Source organism: Lynx canadensis, chromosome B4 (assembly GCF_007474595.2).
Source record: "Lynx canadensis isolate LIC74 chromosome B4, mLynCan4.pri.v2, whole genome shotgun sequence".
NCBI lineage: Eukaryota > Metazoa > Chordata > Mammalia > Carnivora > Felidae > Lynx > Lynx canadensis.
In genome coordinates this window covers 97,171,662-97,192,946 of record NC_044309.1, presented here as the reverse complement: position 1 = coordinate 97,192,946, position 21,285 = coordinate 97,171,662, and positions in this window count along the sequence as shown.

The following is a 21,285-nucleotide window of genomic DNA, read 5'->3' as shown; positions in this document are numbered from 1 at the left end:
AAAGGATTTATTTCTCCACAGCTCCTCAATAAACTGTATTCTCAAACTTAAATTTCTCCTAGTTTGACGGGTGAGAAATAGTTTTTTGATGTAACTTAATGTGAATTCCTTTTGCTATATTTGTATTAGAGCATTTTTCGTATGTACCAGTTACTTTTTTACTTTTTAATAAATTCTGTCTTAATTACTTTTACCTATTTTTAGAAACTTTTCTTATAAACTTTGAAAGATTTTTCATATCTGTGCTTTTAGGCCTTAAATATGAGTCATTCATATTTTCATTTATTTTGTCCTTTTTTTCCCCACTTTGCTTATGTTTATTTCCGTGTGGAACTTTTTATTTTTCAAAAGCACATATTTAAATCAAGAACATTGTTATATTTGTGTGTTTTTTATAAAAAATGACTCAACTTCTTTTTAAAAATTTGAATTATGATTGCTAGAACACCCACATCATATTACTGGCTTAATCTTGACATATTTACTAATTTGCTTTTAACAGTTTAGATTTCTCTTTAAGCCGTGCTGTAAAAAATAGAACCATTCATCTTTTAAACATGTCTTTATTATGCAAGAAAGAGTTTCAACTAACTGAATTTCTCCGTAAATAAAATGCTAACATCTCAAACTAATTTATGAAATAATTAATAAAAAAAAACTCTGAAAATTTAGAGACACTTTAGACATAGAAATTCAGATCAATTGTTTTGAATGTCAAGCCAGATGGCAATTGATGCTCCTTCTTCTCCTTTCTACCCTTAGTAACATAATCACAATTTTGCTTGAGGCAGAAGTGACTTGAGCTAAAACAACTACATTCTTTGCATGCTCTTTTGCAGCTGTGTCATTTAACTAATCTTTTACTTGGAACAGGGAGGTGTGATTGGCGCTTGAGCAGCCATCTTGAATAATGAACTATGCCTGAGGATAGAAGCCATGCACCAGGGTAGTACAGCAGGAAAAAAACCTGTACTGGGTATACAAATAAAAGGACTGTGTAGCCATCATACCAGCCTCTGTTGCCCTATCTCTGGACTTCTAGATGAAAGGAAAATATATTCCTGCTTTGTTAATCAACTATTTTTAAAAGTTTTTAATTTTACATAGTAAACATATGCTCCTAGTTGGTACACACAATTTATGTAAACACCTCAAATATTGTAATGCACAACTTTAGAATTGTAAAAAAGAGTCTAAAATGAAATAGGGGAGCCTGGATGGCTCAGTTGGTTAAGCGACCAACTTTGCCTTTGGTCATGATCTCACGGTTTGCGGGTTTGAGTCCCACATCGGGCTCTGTCCTGACAGCTCAAAGCCTAGAGCCTGATTCAGATTCTGTGTCGACCTCTTTCTCTGCCCCCGCCTGTTCACACACTCTCTCTCTCAAAAATAAACATTAAAATTTTTAAAAAAGAAATAAAATTAATTTAGATATATCAGGAATTTGTTTTTAAGAATGATCACCTCCAAAACTTAAATATATATGTATATGTATAATACAGACTTTAGTAGCCGTTGAATTACATAATAAAAAGAAATGTGAAAGATTACTTTCATCTATCTTTTGGGTTAATACTAAAAGTAGATCTTTTACATGTTTACTTTTTGTTCAGTTTATCCCATTTTAATGTTTACAAAAATTCCTCTGAAGTTCTCCTTTTGTTTTGATGGTTGTTTTCTGCAAGGCTGTGAGAGCTTTGGAGACATAATCTCCTGAATTCACTGGCTTAAGAATTTCTATTTCTATTAGCACAAATCAAAACGATTTCTTTCTCTCTCATAATCTGAAGAGTAAAACCCAGTGTTTCTCCTACTTTTATAAGCCTGTCTAAATGTCTCATTTTTTAAAAAGAAAATTCTAACTTTCTATTCTTTTTTTTTTTTAAGTTCATGTATTTATCTTGAGAGAGACAGAGACAGCACGAGTGTGGGAGGGGCAGAGAGAAAGAAGGGAGAGAGAATCCCAAGCAGGCTCCACGCTGCCAGCGTGGAGCTTAATGCAGAGCTCGAGCCCACAAAGCCATGAGATTGTGACCTGAGCGCAAACCAAGAGTCGGATGTGCAACCGACTGAGCCACCCAGGTGCCCCTAACTTTCTATTCTTATTCTTCATACCTAATCTATACCACATGTTAACTCTCAAGATAAACTTATAGAAACATGTATATATACACATAGTTAAAATATGATATAATCATATCATCCCAATTCTATGCAGTATTTTAAATATATATGTTAAGCAGAAATATAAAATCATATAATTTTGATTCATCAATACATAGCATGTATTATTAACAACTAGGAACTCGTTTCTGTGTTAAAATACTCTACAGCACAATGGATGTTACTTTTCCCTTTATATCATTGATATTGATTGATGACTGGGGCACCTGGGTGGGTCAGACAGTTGGGCATCTGACTTCAGCTCAGGTCATGATCTCTTGTTGGTGGGTTCCAGCCCTGTGTTGGGCTCTGTGCTGACAGCTCAGAGTCTGGAGCACACTTCGGATTCTGTGTCTCCCTCTCTCTCTGTCCCTATCCTCATGCTCTATCTCTCTCTGTCTCTCAACAAATAAAATAAAACATTAAAAACTATATATTGATTGATGACTGTTTTTATATCCTCAGTTTATTCTAATTGACTGTCATTATTATTATTATTATTTTCGAGAACCAAATATTCACAGTCTGCATAGTGGTTTTTTTTTTTTTTTTTCTCTTTTTACTACTACTTCCTCTAACACCAAATATATGTATAATTATCTTTGGGTATCTGAAAATTCCAATAGAGTTTGGTTCTTAATGAATTTTTCTAACTTAAGACATGGAATCAGATATTCTTATAAGAATTTTGGCTTCTTTTAGATCAAGAAGTTTGCCAGTTACAAACATAAAATCAAGTACTTTATTCTGTTACATATTCATATCTACCACCTTTAAAATTTTGGGTTAGATTTACAAATTTGATTATTAAACACTCCACTAATAAAAATTTTCATTTGAAATTATTATCACATGCAGGAAAATCACTTTTAGTTACACAGTGTGAGCTATCTGGATTCTTTTTTCAGCTCCCAAGTTATAAGCTAAAACCAATACAAAATTCTAAAATGACACCAGGGGAAAAAAGAAACCTTTAAAAAAAATCCAATATTAAACCTTAGAGAAACCTTTCTCATGATTTTTTTTTTTTTTTTTGGCTACGTTTTATATAATGCACTCTCCTTAATTTTATCTCAGCAAGCAAGATTTCTCTAGTCTTTCTCAAAATAAGTTTGAATCTGAAAACAAAATAAAATATAAATGTGATTTAAAAGTACCCGATTTATAATAACATTGTAATTTAGTTATTTTGAGACAATAACAATCACTGTATTTGAGAAATACAAATTATCCTGCACATAACAAAACAGTGTATTTTAGCTACTGTAGTTTGAACCCAAACATCTCCTCTGGCTAGAATTTAGAGTGATGTTTCTTCTGAACACTAATGATTAATTCGATTATCTCTACACACATTTGCAGAAATCTGAGTCCCAAAGACAAGTTTATATGCCAGCAAGTATATTCAATACATAAACTTTAAAACAGTTATTAATAGTTAAAAACAAACTGATTCACAACCAGAATAACCAATATTAGGTTATACAAGTTTTAAAGTTATTTTTTTCATATAAACCTACCTCTTTTTAAATGTCTTCACTAAATAATTTGTCAATGCAATTTTCTAAATGTTACTATCTACCACCCCAATACCCAACACATACTTGTAAAACTTTATCCTCAATCAGATTTTCTTTGCTGTAAAGTCTCTATCTTGTTAAAGGTTCATAGAGATTTCTTCAGTTTTCTCTTTAGAACAGACTCTTTTGCAAAAGCACCAACCCATTTTTCTTTGCGATTCTTTTGAATCTCCCCTTTATTTCAACTTTCATGATCAGAAAAACACTGGCCCCGAACCCCTGAAGCAGAGGCAAAATTTATGGTCCTCAGGCTTATAAACTGCCTTTCTAGTGTGATTAAAGATACTACCTTTCCAGACATACCTGGTTTATCCCCACAACATACTTAGGGACAATGGGACCTGCTTCTTAGACATCAAGGTTTTTACATCATCATCATCATCATCATCATCATCATCATCATCATCGTGTATCCCTCCTCTCAGAAAGAGAAGTAGAATTCTTTTTCTCATTTTTGTCTGCTCATGCCATTTCTAATACTGGAAGAGCTCCATTTCAGTTGGAGGAACAATTTCTTATTTACAACAAATTCCAGGATTGCCTGGGAGGAGTTTGCAGGGATGATTTGCTAGATTTCCACGGTTGTCACTCTTACCTTGTTTCTCTAAGTTCACCATAATCAAAGTTTGCAGAAGCAGCATTCTGTGTTGGATCCCCAGATTCTGTGCTTTCATTTTCTTATTTGAAAATCAATAATTTTTCTTGTTCCCCTGAGGGTAGCACATCCTTTCAGATTTAACATACCTGAAACTAGTCTTTTGATACACAAGCCTGGTCTTTGATAATATTGTATATTGGTGAATCCATTGGTGAAGTCCATTTTACTTGTATCTGCTCAGCCATTCTTTACTCTGGTTAGGGCTCTCCTTTTTCGAGTGTATGTCAGGTTGTGTTACCAGGGACCCACTCTGCCTACTACTGTATCCCAATACTTCACGTATGCTTCCCATTCCAGTTTTTCTTCTGTATAGTAACAGAATCAAATAAGAAATGAGACAAATAGATGAAAAAATGTTTAGCTAATCTAGTCAAGAACATACCAGTATGAGGCACACGTATCTGCAGGATAGATGAAATTTCTAAAGAAGAAACTTTTTTTATGCACAACACAAGATCTTTTGCATACTTATTTCTTCTTTGTTGCAAAATGTCTCCTCAAAGTCCTTATCAGCTCTCGCAAGTGCAGATTGCCTTGTATATTTCCCCACCTTTGTTTTTATCTCAGACTCATTCGTATGCAGCTCCCTTTATTTCTGCGCATCTCATTGCATTATAATATCAACAACATAAGAAGCCTGCATAACGGAGGATTATCCATGAGCACTTCAATGGTTGAAGAGATCTCCATTCTGTATAGTTAAACTCCAAGTCAGGACTCTTGGTTTATCTCACACACGTGTTGGCAAGAATGGGAACTCACTATAGCCTTTTCCTTATAGTTCCTCTTTTCCATAAGGTCTAGTTATGTACATACATATTTGCCTGAGGTTACTATCACTTTATTTATGTTAGCTACCAATGACACAACGCCAATATATTCCTCTTTGCTAAAAAATACCAGAGGTCATCTCATCCTCAATTAGTTTCCATTTTACTGTTTTTCATATGACCATCTCCCATATAAATATAACAATTAATAGGGGCACCTGGATTGCTCAGTTGGTGAAGCGTCTCACTTCAGCTCAGGTCATGATCTCAGAATTGGTGGGTTCAAGCCTTGCGTCTGGGTCTGTGCTGTCAACTTGGAGGCTGGAGCCTCCTTCACATTCTATATCTCCTCTCTCTGCCCCTCCCCTGCTCATGCTCTCTGTCTTTCTCTCCCTCTGTCTCACAAAAACAAATAAAATGTTTAAAAAAGTTTATAAAAAAATTAATGGATAAAAGATAAATATACACACAGTTTATTTATATTTTACACTATTCCAACAATCTTGTGGTTTAGTCTTAAAGCAATGTCACATTTTTAACCATCACATTTTATGATTTCTGACAGGAAAAGTTCCCCTCCACAGTCACAGAACCATTGATATTTTTCAGAAATTGCTATGGTTTCAACTTGCACAGCAACAAATCCAAGGCAGGCCAATTGATCCAAGCAGTGAAACCAAACTCACCTGTTGGGGTTTTAGAGATCCTGTCCCAGGATGGCACTATTCAGGTAATGCTTCCCTGCCTCTTCACCAAACTATATAAATGAAAGTCATTATAGTCTCTCTCTCTCTGTCTCTCTGTCTCTCTCTCTGTCTCTCTCTCTCTCTCTCTCTATATATATATATATGGCATACATTTTCAAAATATAACAAAATTGATAAAAATATGACATACATTTTCCATTTATTGGGTCCTTTTGTATGCCTTTTGGTAAAGTTTTATAGTGCTTATTGTTGCTATTGTGTCTTTTTTTCATATATATATTCTACTTAAGTAGAATTTAAGTATATTATAGAATCAATCATTATATTTAATTTTTTATTCCAATTACTGATTATTGCTACCATATAGCAATACATAAAAAGTGTACTCATTTTCATATCACTTTTGTGCAGTTCTCCCATTGTATTTTCTTACCAATTCCAGTATTATGTTTATTGTTTTTTTGGATTTTCTAAGTGGAAGATTTATTATTTATAAGTAATAAAAGCTTCACTTGTTAAGTTCTAATATTTTTGTATATTAAATAATTTGTTGTGTTGACAATTACTGTATTACAAGGCTGCATAATAACGGTGATAGTGAGCTCTGAATTTCTAGTAGATGGCATTTACACGGTTAAGGCAGAGTCCCCTATTCTTTGTTTGCTGAGAGAAGTCTTATGAAGAAATCATGTTTAATTTTCTCAATTTTTACTAGATGTAGGGAATTGCATAAGTATATTTTCAGAGTCAGCTGAATTAAAAAAAAAAGCTGATTAAAAAAAGATTTTATTCAAAGGCTATTTATTTTATGTGAGAGAAAGGAAGAGAGAGTGAGCACAAGTGGGGGAGAGAGGCAGAGAGAGAATGAGAGAAAGTCTTAAGGAGGCTTTGTGCTCAGCACAGAGCCCAGCACAAGGCTAGATCCCACAGCCCCGGGATCCTGAGACAAACAAAATCAAGAGACAAACAACCAACTGACTGAGCCACCCAGGCGCTCCAAGAGGATATTTAAGCACAGCAAGTTCACAGAATATGTAGTAAAAGGGTGTAGGATGCAAGATCAACATACTGAAGCAATTGTATTTCCACCTATAAGCAGTAGACAATTAAAAATTGAAATTAAGAATACAATTCTATTTGCAGTTGCATCAAAAAGAATATATACTAAAAAAGAATATAATGCTTGGAAAATGTTAGCAAAAACAGTGCAAGAAAATTATAAAACTTTGATGAGGAAAATTAAAGAAGATCTAAATAAATGGACAGACATTTCAGGTTTATGGTTTGGAAATTTCAATGTGCTAAAGATGATAATTCTGTCCAAATTGATCTATAGATTCAAAATGATCACTACCAAATTCCAGCAAGGCTTTTGAAAAAATGGGCCAGTAGATACTACAATTTATATAAAAATGCAAAACACCTAATAACCAAAATAATTTGAAAAAAAGAGCATATTTTCTTCTCCCACATGTAAGAAGCTTGGAAGTCAACACTTAGCCTTACCAGCAGGTAAACGACTGAAAAATCAGCAACTCTTCTTGGACGTATAAGAGAAGGGAGGATGTAGGACAAAGAGCTGCCCCACGATTGGAGAGACAGACAGGGGAATACAGAGAATCTTGGCTTACTGGCTAGAGGCTTATTGATTTTATTGATTTTTTCAAACAACCAGCTTTTAGTTTCTTTGATTTTCTCCATGGACTTCCTATTTTCAATTTCTGCGGTCTGCTCTAATAGTTATTTGTTTTCTTCTGCTTGTTTTGCAGTGAAATTGCCCTCCTCCTGCTCCTCCTCTCTTCTCTCTATTTGTTTCCTAAGATAGAAACTTAAATTTTTGATTCTGGAATTTTCTTTTCTAGTGTATGCATTCAGTGCTGTAATGCTCTAAGCACTGCTTTCTCTGCATCCCACAAATTTTAAGGTGTGTTTTCATTTCCATTTATTTAAAAATATTGTAAAATTTCTCCTGAGATTTCTTCTCTGACCCATGTGTTATTTGGAAGTGTGTTGTTTAATCTCCAGTATTTTGCGATTTTTCCAATTATCTTTTTGTTATCGATTTCTCATTCAACTCCATCATGGTGTGAAAGCAGGCATTGTTTGATTTCAGTTCTTCTAAATTTATTTAGGTGTGTTTTATAGCCCAGGATGTGATCTATCTTGGTGAATATTTCATGCAAACTTGAGAAGAATGTGTATTTTGCTGTAATTAAATGAAGTAGTCTATAGATATCAAATATATCTAATTGATAGATGGTGGTGTTGTGTCCTTATGGATTTTCTTCCTATTGGACATGTGATAGAGGAGTATTGAATTATCTAACTATGATTTTATAGATTCATCTATTTATGCAATTTTGTTAGTTTTTGTCTTGCACAGTTTGACCCTCTGTTGTTAAGAATATGCATATAAGGGATTGTTATGTCTTTTTGGAGAATTGACCCCTTTATCACTATATAATGTCCTTCTTATTCTTTGATAACTTTTCTTGCTTTGTAGTCTGCTGTGTCTGAAATTAATATAGCTATTCCTGCTTTCTTTTCATTTGTGTGTGCATGGTAGATTTTCTTCCATTTATTTACTGTTAGTCTATATGTGTCATCATATTTTTTTAAATGTTTATTCATTTTTGAGAGAGAGAGCATGAGTGAGGGAGGTATGGGGGGTTGCTGCAGAGGATCTGAAGTGGGCTCTGCACTGACAGCAGCAAACCCAATGCAGGACTTGAACTCATGAACCATGATCATGACCTGAGCTGAAGTCGGACGCTCAACAGACTGAGCCACCCAGGTGCCCCTGTGTCATCATATTTTAAAGTGAGTTTCATGTAGATAACATATAGTTGAGTGTTGTTTTTTGATCCACTTTGACAATCTCTGACTTTTAATTAGTTCACTTAAACCATTGGCATTCAAAGTGGTTATTGTTATAGTTGGATTAATATCTATCAGATTTGTTACTGAACCCATTGGGCCGGGTGGCTGCAAAATGAAGCTGATTAGTATCCACAGAACAGATCATCTTATCCATTTGATTATTAAAATATTCATCTGCTGAGGTCACTTTTTGGTGTTCGTTAAAATGGAGCACAAATATTTTTATGTTTTCATCCATTCAGAGAGGTCTATCCATGTACCTCCTTTTCTCCAGATTTTCTTGTCACCATTTTCTGATCACATCCCTTCTAAGTCTCTGATCATCCAGCCAAATTATCATTGGTCACAGTCCCCAAATCAGTCCATAATTGCACATCCAACCATTTCTCCTTCAAAAAAGAAGAGAAAAGAAAAGAAAAGAAAAGAAAAGAAAAGAAAAGAAAAGAGAAAAGGAAAAGAAAAGAAAAGAAAAGAAAAGAAAAGAAAAGAAAAGAAAAGAAAAGAAAAGAAAAGAAAAGAAAATGACAAGTGCATTACTCAAGTTCTTTCCATCAGGAACATTTTCCTCTAACCCTGTCATTCAGGGCTATAGTGCTGTAGCGGTCCACTTGCAGATGGTGCCTACACATTGTGTGAGGCCATTTGTAAACAGGGCACAAGTTTTCTCTTTCTCTGTCAACTGATAGTAGGGGACCCCCCCCATGAGGTGACAGTTATAGGCTTGGAAAGAGATGGCACTATGGCAGAAGTGGGGACTATCTACATTTAGACCACTTCTGCAAGTGACTTACTCTTGCCTTTAGGGCATGCTAAGTCTAATCTCCTATATATACCACTTTCATTTGATGGTAGAGTGCTGTTGTGCACACTCAACTTTATGGCTTGGTTGTTCAGTTAACACCCATTTTACGAAGGCCAATTTAGATTGCATAGAGAATTGGTGGCCTGTGGCTAAGGGTTTAGTCTCCACAAAGGCCCAGTAGGAGGCTAAAAACTGTTTCTCAGGGGAAAAGTAGCTTTCTGCAGAGGATGGTAGAAATCCTCTACCTAAATCCTTAAGGTCTGCATTGTGACTTACCTATAGGGATGTATCAAGGTCTTCAAATTTATCTCATCAGTGTAATGGACCAATGCGATATCTTATGGAAAGGAAAGCAAATCAAGGTCCCTATGAGGCAGGAAAGTGAAGGTCTATTGCTGCCCTTGCCAGTCAAAATGTCGCTTCTGGTGAACCTTATTGACAGGGATGCAGAAAAAGGCATTTATACCAGGTCAATATCTGCATACCAGATTCTGGCTGATGGGTTAATTTCCTCAAACAATGAAACTGCATCTGGTTCAACAACTGAAATTGGGGTCACCACACCTACTTAAGTTTATGATGATCCACTGTCTTTATCCAAGATCCATCAGTCTTTATGGATAGGCCAGGTAGGTGAATTGAATGGGGCTGTGGTAGAAATCATCACTCTGTATCTTTTAGGTCCTTGATAGCAGCCCCAATCTTTGTAATCCCTCTAGAAATGTGATATTGCTCTTTATTTACTATTTTCCTAGGTAGAAGAAGTTGTAGTGGCTTCCATTTGGGCTTTGCCACTGTAATAGCCCTCACTCTACAGGTCAGGGAATCAGTGTGTGGATTCTGGCAGTTGCTGAGTATAACTATTCAAGTTACGCATTCTCAAACTGGGGAAATAACCACAAATGGGTTTTGCAACCCATGGGCCCACTGTGAGACTGACCTGAGCTAAAACTCCATTGATCACCTGACTTCCATAAGCCTCTACTCTGAGGAACCACAGTGATATTTCAGGTCTCCTGAAATTAGTTTCAAAGCCAATGCCTAGTAGTCTCTGAGAGATCTGGTTAATTATTTCCCCCAGCGTACTGTCTGGTAAAAGGTTATAGATCCTTTTGGGGAAGGCTGTGAAATATTAATAGTATAAGTTCCTGACAGTGTACCACGATCCTTTCTCAAGGGGACTGACTCAGCCTTTTCTTAATTCAAGGAGTTCTGGGTCTGTAGGCTGACTGAAGTATGAGAATTGATTGAGGGGCTATGACTCTGTTTCTATGATTCAAGTAAAACTCCTGATTACTTGACCTAGAACATTTCTGTTTATACAGACAAGAAAAATTTTATAGGCTTCCTATCTCACTTCTAGAAATACCATGTATATCTAGCCTGCACCATAGGTCTGCATGAGTCAGACTATTCTTATTGCTTTTGAATCTGCCATCCACTGTGGGAAGCATACCCACTCTGCCTTTGATAGTTGAGTGTAGCCACCTTTCCCCAGCCATCTTGAGATTCAATTATCCCTATTGCATTTAGGTTTTCCAGTTCAGTGGCTGCAGTTGATACTCTTAAGGTCTGGCCTATAGAGAGGATGATCACAAAGCTCTTCGATTACACTGGTCTTTTCTCATAAATTTATTTTTCATAGTCGAGGTGAATGGTATGTCTTCTGGATCCTCCCAGGATAGTTGAGTAGGTTTTAAATGACAAATCTACTCTAATATGCCAAACTCCACAAGCCTCTAACTCCCTTCCCCTATATTAAACAAAGAGAGATTGGGCATTTTCATTTCACTCATAGAGGGCAATCCATGTTTCAGCTAACCAACCAAACTGTTAGAGTCCTAACTCTCTGAGTTACAACATTTAATATAGAATCTCTGTTTAGTAAATCCATATCAATAAATTCATCCAGATCTATCTTTATGTTTCTCCTGCTACCATCTCATATACTTAATATCTGTTTTCAACATATTCCCTGGATTTTTGTCCATATAAATTTGAAAATTCAAGTAGCTCTTTGGAGGTAAAACATTCTCCATCATGGATCACACTTTTTCTCATCTTTATGAGCTTGCTATGATTTAAATAAATTATAGGTCTATAAGCAAAGAGAGGTGGTATAGGTGGGTCCTGAGAAGAATCAGCATTCTTGCCTTCCAAGGCAGCTGTCTTGGGAGGTCATTATAGTTTCCTTAGGCAATGAAGGATTAATCTTCTCAGATGGAATAGAGCTACTTCTACTAAGGATGGAAAGTCTGCCTTTACTAGGAGTAGAGAGGCTGTTTCTACTGGCAAAGTTTAGGGTCTTATTCCCCCACTTCATCAGGGTCTTTCCACATGCCCTTATTCCAAGTTTCCAAATACCATTCTTCCCCAATTGTTGCTGTGGCTTTAAGAGAAGACACCCTGTGAAACTGAATTCAATTTGCATTATAATTCTGCCACTGACTAGATGAGATTTGGAGTTGGCTTTCATCAGATATTAGCCCCTAGCTACAGGATGTAAAGGGCTCTTTCAAAAGGGACAGAAGATTTCAGGTCATTTATGAGGTGCTTCAGCTGGGAACTAGAATCCCTGAATTCATCTTTTTTTTTTTTTTTCCCCCTCCACTTTGTCCACTGACATTAGGAGCAACCAGACAATAGAAATGCTAGAACCAATTCAGAAGATTCATCAGTAAGATTCTATTCCTGTAAAACCACTCTTGGTACCCAAATCTGTATTGTTCAAGGTTCTCCTGAGAAATGATAAAACTATATGTATATGGCACATGAGAGATATTAATTATAAGAAATTTGCTTACCTGATTATGAAAGCTAGTGAGTGCAAAATTTGTAGTGTAGGTGGTGGCCAGGCTGAAGAATCAAGAGAGCTGATGGTACAATTCAAGCTGATGGTACAAATCAAGTGACTAGTCAGAGAGCCAGGAGAGCCAGTATTGTAGCTCTAGTCCAAATGCAGTCTCCTGAAGAACTTCCTCTTGCCTAGGGGAGACCAGACTTTTAATTCAATTCAGGCCTTCAACTAAGTGGAGGAGGCCCACTACCCTCAAGGGCAATCTGCTTACTTAAATTTCACTGATTTAAATGTTGATCTCATCCAAACCATCCATCAAGTTAACATGCAAAATCAACCATCACAGATGTAATAGCTGCTTTTGTATATCTCACACTACCTACCCACCCCCAATTTATTCTCTGTATTTGTCACCTTAAGTATACAGTACCTTTGGAACCACTTTTATATTTTGCAACAGTCTTGGTCTAAATGTATTTTTATTGGGGTTTCTTCCCCTGGTCTAATTCTATATTCAATCTTTGAGGAATTTCTTAATGCTGCTGTTCATTTGTAGATTTTTTTAATTTCCCAGTAATGTTATGAATTTATTTTTTTAAATATATTCGGATGCCTCAAGAGGAAAAATGTATGTAGCCTCAATCATTACCTTGATCCACTCTCATTTAATTCTTGAAACACTGCATGCTTTTAGAATTACATGATAGTTTACAGTTTTTCCTTATATAACTTTGACATGCTCTTCTCTGACTCCCTGTGACTCTTTTCCTCTCTTCAGAGTTCTATACTTGGCCATTTACTCTTTATTTAACCACTTTTCTTGCTATTTTTAAATAAGTAAATGAAAGAGTATCTGGAAGTTTCCTGTCATCTGCTTTGGATAGTCTCTCTCTCTCTCTCTCTCTCTCTCTCTCTCTCTCTCTCTCTCTATATATATATATATATATATATATATATAAAACCTTTATATTAAAAAACAAAAAGACTCAATACCTAGAATGTCAGCAGCCTCCAAACCCACAGAACTAGCTTAGTCTAGGAATTAATATTATCAATAGTATCCACTGTATTTTCTGGCTAATACAGATAGGACTTTGTCCCAAACATAATATTGGGGAAGGGAAACATATTCACAGTTTAGGTCGTCTGTAGGTGTAGATACAATAAGGTTGAATTATGTGCATGAATGTGTGTATGCCTCTGTGTGTAGTCCTAAATTATAGTGCAAATGTTACACCTTTTCTCAGCGGGAAGGTGCTAAGTGTGTTTTGCCCAACTAAGGCCATGACTAATCTCCCTCAGAGGAATATTTCTGCTCACTAGTGGCCAGCTCATTGCAAGATAATCTTGGGACTTACAGTGAGAAAACTGACCTGGAAGTTGCATTATTGCAAAATTGGGCTTCATAAGACCTCTGGTCCCTTACTTGAATATTGAATTTTCAATTGACCATTTGCACTTCTTTGGCAACAGGCTGAACATGGCAAATAGTTTTCTTATTGAATGCCATTTCTTATTGTTTCACAATAATTGCCTAAAGTGCTACATTGAAAAAGATTCTAAGGTCAAATATATACTCTTTGGGAAAGAAGTTATAGTCAATTAGCAATATCAATCATGGGTAACAGGAGGTACAAATGGAGAATTGATTGCTACATCCAATACAAAGTTTCACCAGACAAATCCCCTGAAAGCTAGAAATATATTGTCACACTTTTATCAAGCACCATTTCTCTTGATTTCTTCCAATGAAAATTACAAAGAAAAAAAATTAAAAAAAATATAAATCTAAGTCCTTATTGAATATTCTCTTAATGTTTTATTTATTTAATTTCCTGAAATGCATGGTAGCAAAACCAGTGTGTTTTCTAGAACACAAACTGATATGGTTTCTCTCTTTTTACATCTACATTTGAAGTTTCTAGACAGTGGTTAAGGTTTAGTTCCTGTTTTTTAAAATGCTTATTTTACTGTAATGACTCAAACTTTCATAGAGTTTTCCATTCACACATTTAAGTAATTTACTAAAATTTATATTAGATAATTTAGATTACAACACTGCTATTAGAATATTAAAATAGAAGGGATGGGGATGTGTCACACATAGGGCTATATCTGAGTATGAAAGTGACAGAGATTGATTTTTATGAAAATTGATAAAGCATGTTTAACTTGAATCACATGTGCATTCCAACACAGCATTAAAGATACAGGATTTGCATAAGGCCATTGCAAACTCACAAGTATATTAGGAAACTTTCAGTTTGATACCATTTCCAGTATAACTTGCTGCTAAAAACCATATTTTTTTTCAACATTAGAGAGAAAAAGCAGTTGTGTGACATTTTCCATCAAATTTTATAGATGATTTATTCAATTCAATTTGGTTGAAGGGCTCCTAATAGAGGGTTGATAGATTTCTGGAAAAGGATATTACATTGAGAGAAAAAACTAGACAATGATAAATGAAGACATGCTTCTATCTTGTAATAACCTATACTAACTCTCAATTATATTCCAATGGAGGGCACAAATAGTACAGATAATACAAGCCTGATCATTCTAAGCATATTTTATTTGGTTTTCAAATATAATCAGAATGATAGTACACACTCTGACAAATCCATCCTGATTTTCACCTTGACCTTATCAATATTGCACTATACTAATCAAATGGAAAGAAAGGTCTGGAGTTATCATGAATCATTATTTATATATAATATTTAAATATAAATATAATTATATGTATTTATTGACTTATTATATATTATCCTAAAAAAGAGAACTTTCTATGATATGAAAGTAAGATGACAAAATGTCCAAATACACTTGGGCCTGGGGTGACAATACACAAATAAAACTGGGATTCCTTTTGCTTAGGCATCATACCTACCAGGTTCCAGAATTATTGTTAGATTTTGCAGGGCTTTTCTAGGGTTTGTTTTTTTTTTTCCTTACAGCTCTCTACTCCAGATATTTTTCATTTGAACATCTAGTACATTTATAATCTGGGTCAATCTAAGATTTATATGTGGCTTTGCCTCAACACTGTTCAGTCATATAATTTAGTCTAGCTTCCTAGTCAGATTCAAAGTTTCTCAGGAATCTGTTAACAAGGGAAGTAGAAATGGCTGTTTTTACCCGAACATTTCATATGAAATTGGCCACCATTAGTACTAGTTCAAATTTATTTCAGTTTTTTAGTTGACTGCTGTTATAGTATGTCAGTAGTGTAGTAGAAAATGTGCCTGTTCTTTTTTTTAATTTTAGTTCTTTTTTTTTTTTATTGTTTATTTGTGAGAGACAGAGAGACAGAGCATGCACCAGGGAGGGTCAGAGAGAGAGGGAGACACAGAATCTGAAGCAGGCTCCAGGCTGTGGGCTGTCAGCATAGAGCCCGACATGGGGCTTGAACTCAAAAAATTCGTGAGATCATGACCTGAGCTGAAGTCCACACTGAACTGACTGAGCCACCCAGGCACCCTGAAAATATGCCTATTCTTAACACTAAAATGTTTATTTACATTAGTCAGGCCCCTCTTTTTTGAACTAATGTACCAGGGAAAGAAAATAAAAGGCTGCTTCATATGCATGGATTCCACAGGAAATGTTATCACATTTTGTTTCCTGGGGAGTCACTGTTTATTGATAAGTATAAACCAGATATACAGACTAGGATATTTATTCATATGGAATATTATTTATACTCTATCACTTTCTTGGCAAATGACAATATCAATATGTACAGTTCAAGTCCTCCAACACTGTTGTGTGAAAATCTCCACTTTATTATCTCCTTTGTTCATTTTTCCATGTTTTTTAAAGATGCTGTAATTCTCGGGCGCCTGGGTGGCGCAGTCGGTTAAGCGTCCGACTTCAGCCAGGTCACGATCTCGCGGTCCGTGAGTTCGAGCCCCGCGTCGGGCTCTGGGCTGATGGCTCGGAGCCTGGAGCCTGTTTCTGATTCTGTGTCTCCCTCTCTCTCTGCCCCTCCCCCGTTCATGCTCTGTCTCTCTCTGTCCCAAAAATAAATAAACGTTGAAAAAAAAAAAAAATTTTAAAGATGCTGTAATTCTCAATTTTCAGGTTATTTTTACTGAGGTAAAAAGGTCAATAAGCTGTACCTAAATCCTCTCATTTGCTTCTGCTCCACATTCACATAGTTTTATGTTATTATGGCCTATTATTTTCCAGTGATGATTTAGTTTGAAAAAGCAAAATTTATTATTTTTAATTTTTTAAAAAAAAATGTTTTCAATGTTTATTCATTTTTGAGAGACAGAGAGAGACAGAGTATGAGTGGGGGAGGGGCAGACAGAGAGAAAAAGACACAGAATCTGAAGAGGCTCCAGGCTCTGAGCTGTCAGCACAGAGCCCAACACTGGGCACGAACTCACAAGCCATGAGATCACGACCTGAGCGGAAGTCAGACACTTAACCGACTGAGCCACCCAGGAGCTGCTATTATTTTTAATTTTTAAAAAAATATACCTGTAGTATGTTATTTTTGTTTGTTTGTTTCAAGTGTTTATTTAAAGCCTCAGGGAAATTTAGATTGAACATTAAAAATGTTGCAAAGTTATGCGTTGGAAACATATTGCAAAGAAATGCTTTAGATATATTTTTGGATATATATAATAAATAAATATATATATATATATATATATATATATATACATACATACATATGGGAATTGACATAAAGTACATTTTATTCATTGATGGTTGTAAACAATACAAATGATTCCTTTAAAGATATTGATAGTGATGTCCTAAAATTTATTAGATGGAGAGATTGCTACTTGCAAAACATTATTTAGACAGTTCAGTTTCTAGGACAGAAAGTAATGTCCTCCTTTTTCTCTTGAAAAGTGAAGAAGATCAATATCTATGCTGTAAGATTAGAAAAATAGTTAGATCTTCAAAAATCAAATCTGGCAATGTTTTTACATGATTTCAATATAATATGTCACACTTTTTACATTAAAAGAAGAGAGAAATATTAATAAAATGTAAAAAGTTTCTCTCTTAGGGTTCTGTATAGAAAGAGTATTGTTTTCTCAGCCATAGCCTAATTACTAGACCTTTCTTTTTTTAAAATTTTGACAAATAATTTAAGCACTTGCCCTCATGCGTAACTAATCTACTTTTTTATTTCTGCTTTTATAAGAGATGTTTTATAAGCATACTTCATCACATTTTGAAATTAAGTATCCAAAATGAGTTTTTATAACTATCTCAGATCTTCTTCATTTTTTTCTTTTTCAAAATATGTCATGGTGACTTACAGATATTTTATAAACCATGATGTAATATTCTGAAAATAACAAAGAATCAAATAGGAAATTTGGAGTTGGGATATAAAAGTAAATTATTTAAATTCTTTTTTTAAATGTTTCTTTATTTTTGAGAAAGAGAGAGAGAGAGAGCACGTGCGCAAGTGGGGAGGGGCAGAGTGAAGGGGACAGAGGATCTGAAGCTGGCTCCATGCTGACAGCAGAGAGCCCAATTCAGGACTTGAACTCACAAACCATGAGATTATTGCCTGACTCTAAGTCAGAGGCTTAACCAGCTGAGCCACCCAGGCAATGCTAAATTAGTTAAATTCTTATAATACTCATATTAGTCAGAATTTAGTAATACCCAAGGATCATTGTAAAATTAGCTGATTTACTTTTGATACTATCTCTCAGTCTATATATATATAGACTGTATATATATATACATGTATACCTGTGCCCATTTTCCTCTCTCTTTCTCCTTGTTTCTTTCTCTTTTCCTTTTATCTTCTGACACAATTTTTCTCACTGCCATTTTTTTTCTCTTTTGACGAATTTAATAGTTCATATTGACACTACATATACTCAGGAAAAAGCTATCACCCATCAAACACATAAGACAACTTAGAAAGTATAATTTGACAATAAAGGATGACAATACTCTAAATTTTCCTGTATAGTGTATCAGAATTAATGGCTTTTTAAAAATTTTTAGAAGTATAATGTGAAAACAGAAATATTAATTAAAACAGATAATATTTGATTAGACCACAGTAGTCACCTAAAGTATGGGAAGCAAAGACATTATAGTATATTATGGAAAAAAAATCACAGTATTTTATACAGTTTAGTAGACTTTATGGTAATGTAATTATAAACTCCTTTACATTTAAAACCTTTTTTTCTAATGTTTATTTATCTATTTTGAGAGAAAGAGACAGAGCTCATACACAAGCAGGGTAGAGGCAGAGAAAGAGAGAGAGAGAGAGAGAGAGAGAGAGAGAAAGAGAGAGAGAGAGAGAGAGAGAGAATGAGAGAGAGAGAATCCTGACCCGACTCCATGCTATCAGCGAAGAGCCTTAGGTGGGACTGTATCTCACAAACCATGAAATCATGACCTGGGCAGAAATCAAGAGTTGGATGCTTAACTGACAGAGTCACCCAGATGCCACTAAAAGCTCTTTCTTTTCTTTTTTTTTAAATTTTTTAAAATTTATTTAACATGAAATTTATTGCCAAATTTGTTTCCATACAACACCCAGCGCTCATCCCAACAGGCACCCTCCTCAATGCCTATCACCCACTTTCCCCTCCCTCCCACCCCCCATCAACCCTCAGTTTATTTTCAGTTTTTAAGTCTCTTGTGGTTTGCCTCTCTCCCTCTCTAACTTTTTTTTTCCTTCCCCTCCCCCATGGTCTTCTGTTAAGTTTCTCAGGATCCACATAAGAGTGAAAACATATGGTATCTGTCTTTCTCTGTATGACTTATTTCACTTAGCATAACACTCTCCAGTTCCATCCACGTTGCTACAAAAGGCCATATTTCATGCTTTCTCATTGCTATGTAGTATTCCATTGTGTAATATAAATCAAAATTTATTTATCCATTCATCAGTTGATGGACATTTATGCTCTTTCCACAATTTACCTATTGTTGAAAGTGCTACTATAAACATTGGGGTACAAGTGTCTCTATGCATCAGCACTCCAGTATCCCTTGCGTAAATTCCTAGCAGTGCTATTGCTGGGTCACTAGGTAGATCTGTTTTTAATTTTTTGAGGAACCTCCACACTGTTTTCCAGAGTGGCTGCACCAATTTTCATTCCCACCAACAGTGCAAGAGGGTTCCTGTTTCTCCACAGCCTCTCCAGCATCTATAGTCTCCTGATTTGTTCATTTTAGCCACTCTGACTGGCATGAAGTGGTATCTGAGTGTGGTTTTGATTTGTATTTCCCTGATGAGGAGTGACATTGAACATCTTTTCATGTGCCTGTTGGCCATCTGGATGTCTTTATTAGAGAAGTGTCTATTCATGTTTTCTGCCCATTTCTTCACTGAATTATTTATTTTTCGGGTGTGGAGTTTGGTGAGTTCTTTATAGATTTTGGATACTAGCCCTTTGTCTGAATGTCATTTGCAAATATCTTTTCCCATTCCGTTGGTTGCCTTTTAGTTTTGTTGATTGTTTCCTTTGCAGTGCAGAAGCTTTTTATCTTCATGAGGTTCCAGTAGTTCATTTTTGCTTTGAATTCCCTTGCCTTTGGGGATGTGTCAAGTAAGAAATTGTTGTGGCTGAGGTCAGAGAGGTTTTTTTCCTGCTTTCTCCTCTAGGGTTTTGATGGTTTCCTGTCTCACATTCAGGTCCTTTATCCATTTTGAGTTTATTTTTGTGAATGGTGTGAGAAAGTGATCTAGTTTCAACCTTCTGCATGTTGCTGTCCAGTTCTGCCAGCACCATTTGTTCAAGAGACTGTCTTTTTTCCATTGGATATTCTTTCCTGCTTTGTCAAAGATGAGTTGGCCATACTTTTGAGGGTCCAATTCTGGAGTCTCTATTCTATTCTATTGGTCTATGTGTCTGTTTTTGTGCCAATACCATGCTGTCTTGATGATTACAGCTTGGTAGTAGAGGCAAAGTCTGGGATTGTGATGCCTCCCGCTTTGGTCTTCTTCTTCTTCAATGTTACTTTGGCTATTCGGGGCCTTTTGTGGTTCCATATGAATTTTAGGATTGCTTGTTCTAGCTTCGAGAAGAATGCTGGGTGCAATTTTGATTGGGATTGCATTGAACATGTAGATTGCTTTGAGTAGTATTAACATTTTAACAATATTTAGTCTTCCAATTCATGAGCAATAAATGTTTTTCCATTTCTTTGTATCTTCTTCAATTTCCTTCATAAGCTTTCCATAGTTTTCAGCATTCAGATCTTTTACATCTTGAGTTAGGTTAATTCCTAAGTATTTTATGCTTCTTGGTGCAATTGTGAATGGGATCAGCTTCTTTATTTGTCTTTCTGTTGCTTCAGTATTAGTGTATAAGAATGCAACTGATTTCTGTACATTAATTTTGTATCCTGCAACTTTGCTGAATTTATGTATCAGTTGTAGCAGATTTCTGGTGGAGTCTATCAGGTTTTCCAAGTATAATATCATGTCATCTGCAAAAGGTGAAAGCTTGATTTCATCTTTGCCGATTTTGATGCCTTTGATTTCCTTTTGTTATCTGATTGCTGATTCTAGCACTTCCAACACTATGTTAAACAACAGTGTTGAGAGTGGACATCCCTGTCGTGGTCCTGATCTTGGGTGAAAAGCTCTCAGTTTTTCCCCACTGAGGATGATATTAGCTGTAGGCTTTTCATAAGTGGCTTTTATGATCTTTAAGTATGTTCCTTCTATCCCGACTTTCTCGAGGGTTTTTATTAAGAAACGATGCTGAATTTTGTCAAATGCTTTTTCTGTATTGATTGACAGGATCATATGGTTCTTCTCTTTTCTTTTATTAATGTGATGTATCACATTGATTGCTTTGTGAATGTCGAACCAGCCCTGCAGCCCAGGAATGAATCCCACTTGATCATGGTGAATAATTCTTTTTATATGCTGTTGAATTCGATCTGCTTGTATCTTGTTGAGAATTTTTGCAT